The sequence below is a fragment of the Triticum urartu genome, chromosome 1A (assembly GCF_056163025.1).
Source record: "Triticum urartu cultivar PI428250 chromosome 1A, HENAU_Tu73, whole genome shotgun sequence".
NCBI lineage: Eukaryota > Viridiplantae > Streptophyta > Magnoliopsida > Poales > Poaceae > Triticum > Triticum urartu.
This window is the reverse complement of record NC_141873.1, coordinates 490,571,901-490,576,112: the sequence shown is the minus strand read 5'-3', so window position 1 is coordinate 490,576,112 and position 4,212 is coordinate 490,571,901.

Below are 4,212 nucleotides of genomic sequence, written 5' to 3'. Positions count from 1 at the left end.
TTTCACACAGCACCACGGCAGCAGACTCACAACCATAATCATTCGGACACATACACTGTTTGCAAAACTTTGCAACAGTGTTGCATCCAGCTAATCACCCCCTAACAACGGTTAGCACCCGGCACACCCCACCTACTCCTCGTGATCACCACCACCGCGGAGAGCCAACACCCGAGCAGCAGCGTCGCGACGCTCGTCGAGGATCATCGCGCACAGGAGCACGGAGAGCCCCAGCAGTGTCGCCAGCCCTACGCATATCAGGATCGCAAACCAGTCCGGCATCGCCTCCGCCATTAGAGCCTAACCCGAGCTTTTGTAAGCAGTAATGGAGGAGGAGGAGGAGAAGTGAGGCCAGGTGTGAGGAAGAAGAGAGAGGCACCCCGGCCGTTTTATAGCTCGAGCTCGGTGTACGGTGGGCGAAGTCCACCAACGCTGCTCGTCGCCGATCGCCGGTGTTCGGAATCGAATCCGCGAGCAGTACCGACAGCGCGCTGGCCCGCGAGGTGAGTGCACGCTGCACCGGCAGCTAGCACGCCGCGCACTACCGCGGTACGGCCTAGATGCCCTACGCGCTAGGCGTCGCCGGTGGAGAAGGCGCACGGGAGAGAGGAAGAAGAGAGAATCAGAGGGAGAAGAAGAGACTGACAGTGGGCCCCGGGTCCACCTATCAGCCAGAGGGAGCACTGTGCTCTCGGGTACGACCAGCGTATTTTTTTAAATTTAGAAGTTATTCTAAATTTATATCCAGCGTAGAAATCTCACGTTTTTGTCCCGAACCGTACATTTTTCCACGCAGCACCAGTGTTCACACTGTGGTTTTTCACCACTTATTGCCCTCTCACTTTAGCCACATTTTTATTGCGTATAGTTTTTCTTAAAACAGCTTTTAACAAATCTCGAGGACGAGATTTTTCTTAAGGAGGTAGTGTTGTGACACCCCAAAATTTTTGGCCTTGTTTTATTACATTAAAATTTTGCCAGGAATTAAAGCTTTTATTTTTTTGACTCCCTTTTGATTTTTTTTTAACATTTCCTTTCTTATTATCATTGGGTTGTTCCCTAAAATAAAAAAAAACCTTTCAAATATGTCATTTGACTTGTTTAACCTCTCAAGAAAGACTTTTCTTTTATCAGTATAACTAATTACCTAATTAAATTGCTTGATCTTTATTTTCTTGAAAAATGGTTTTTCAAGGTTATATGGCCATATTTAAACTACAACCATTTGATAAATTCACCTAAAATTCTAACCAAAATTTGGAGATGTCATGTGATGTTTTTTAAATCACTTTTATACAAAAATATCTCTTATTCATGAAATATTTTGAGCTCTACACTCAATCTTTCTTCTCTGGTCCAGGGTGCAATTTGCACTACAACCCATTTAAATAATTCTTTCTAGCCTCCACCAAAATTATGGGATGTTGGTAGTAGCATATGATTCAACTTTATGCAAAAACCTAGTGCTGTTCTTTGAAAATTTTGAGTGAATCAACCTCTTTTCCATTCTGGTCCAGCCTTGTGATTTCTACTGCAACCCTATTTAATTTTGCTCCAAAGATCTTGTGCTTTCTCCTACTTGTAGACAGCCCTACCAAACCCCTAAATCCAGGAGCATGCACCCATTGGATTAATTTTGGTTCACGAAATAATGTCATTTATTTCCTGTCCAGAATTGTAGTTTTGCAAAACTTGCACTAGCAAGTTTCTGCTTTTGGCAAACTAACCTCACCACTCTCTCTTGCATCTAAGGAGACCCTGATCTGGAGAATTTGGCCACCCCAAGGAAAGCCTAGGTGCCTGTGGCATTTCGTCAAACACCTGGAGAGCATGGCCAGATTTGACATGATCTTGAATTTTGCATTGTGAACTTGGCCACCTGACCTAACCACCATATCCATTCACCCTCTAACTAACCCTAACCTAGCCCTGTTTCTACCCAGCCTCAACTGCGACCTCTAGCATGCTTTAGCATTTCGTCGAGCACATTCAGTGCGTGCACGGGACGCGCCCAGAGCGCGCGTATTGCACGACCCGCGCCCGAGCTGACACGCTGCCCCCCTGGTTTTGGCCCGCTCTGTAGAGCCACGCCACTCGCTATCCCCCTCACAGCAACGCGCCAAGCCGCCCTGGCAGCCTACAGCGACGCCGACAGAGCTTTTGGCGGCACACCGGCATCCGCAGAGCACCTCTGCCACGGTCGGCGCCGCCAAAGCCACCCCGGCTCGCCACATGCCCCTGGGAACAGCGCGAACTTATCTCCTCGCTCGTCGACTAGCTCTCGTCACCTCCATGTCGCCCTGCAAGCTACAGAGAGGCGGTTCGCCGGCATCCTCATCCACCGCCGCGGAACCGACCTCGTCGCGCTATAAAAAGAGGTCCCCGAACTCCCCCGAGCACGCAGGCAACCTCAGGCCACCCCAATGGCGCTCCCCTAGCTCGCATTCGACCCGGGGAGGCCTCCTTCCTCATCTCCGGCAACTCCTGCCCCCACCACCGCTCCGGCCAATCCGGCACCTCTAGTACCTCCCCCTCTCCGTTCTCTTCACCAAGAGCTTCCTCATACTCCCGTGAACCCATCCCCCTACTCGATTTTGATCGGGAACCACCGTAGCCCCAAAACCACTCTGCTCCCGAAGCTCCCCTCCGCCGCGAAGCTCACCGCCGACGACTCTTTCCACCCCCGTCTACCCAGCGACCACCGGAAGGACCGCCTCGGTCTCGCGGATCCATCCAGACCCTCTGGAACCCGCGGGGAGCCGCCGTTCGCCGGCGACGATCGCCATTGCCTCGCCTCCGTTCGGGCAGAGGAAGAGGAGGGAGGGATAGACTGGTCGAACCTGACCAGTGGGCCCTCTGGACCCACTGTCAGTGACCCCGTGCCTGTCCACGTGGGATTAAGTGAAGGCGTAATCCACCCCAGTACGTTTCCCCGCTCCGAAAGCGTATTCCCCTCTGAAACGTTTTCTTTTCTGTTTTATTTTAAAAACAGATTTGGACCACAACTTTGACTCCCTATAACTTTTTCAATATAACTCCAAATGAATTGATTCTTGTTCCTACATCTCTCAAATTCTGTCTAGTTTATTTTAAGATATATTTGAAAATTTTCCAAACAGCTTTTTTGTACTGTTTTTGAAATATGTGTCATTTGCATATTTTTGGAAATAGGATTTTTGGGAGAGAAGGAAGCTTTCAAAAAATTTGGAGAGCACCCCCACCTCTCCACACCATTAAAGGTAAGCATTCTGAACCCCGGAATAATATTTTTGGTGTGCTAGTTGACACGTTTATAACACCACCTTATATCGGAGAACTTGTTATTTCATGTGATATGATCATTTGCATGAAGGCATATTAGTGATTTCCTTGCTGTTGGAATGAATATACTTGTGATGGTAATCACCCTCATGTGCCTTGCATGCATGCCGGAAAGGAATCCGGGAAAGCCTCTGCCTTGGGTAGGAGTGAGCTTGTCACCGGTCCCCGTCGGGACGGTTATGTCCGGTATGGCATGGTAAGGTATATTGAGTGGTGATTTTGTTGATTGAAATATATTTGTTTACATGTCATGCAGGGAACTTATAAACCTCCTGAGTCGACCGTAGACCGAGTCTTGTTTCCAGTAACCCCCATACTTGCTATGTACTACCACTTGTCCCTGCCGCAGGTAGGGTATGGTTCAGTAAGTCGTCAACCCCTTTCAAGCACACACCGTACAGAGAGGCCATGGTGGGAGATATCGGTTGTAGCCGGTAGGCATGCCACCTGGTCCGGGGGCATGGGTGTTTCCGGTTGAGACCGAGAGGGTAGGCCACCCCTTAGAGCGCGCGATATAAATTTGATCCCATGCCACGCGAGGTTGTAGCCTCCCCACTTAGAGTTTTGCTTAACAAGTGTCGTGGGTGATTCCAGACACCGATGAGTTAAGCTGGTGTGTGCAAGTTAGGCGTGTTTTCAACTAAAAGACCGTAAACGGAACTAGTCCCGATGGACTAAAGGAATCCGTTACTCGTGGGTAAAGAGTACACCCTTTGCAGAGATTAAAACCTATTCGAATAGCCGTGTCCATGGTTAAGGATTACAGTCTGGGATGGGTCAAGTGTTGGTCTTAGTGTCGGTCTTCGGAGGAGAGATTGTTAAACCAGAACTTGGACCGTGACTTGTGACTTGTGAAGATTATGATTATTATCTTGTGATGGACTAACCCGT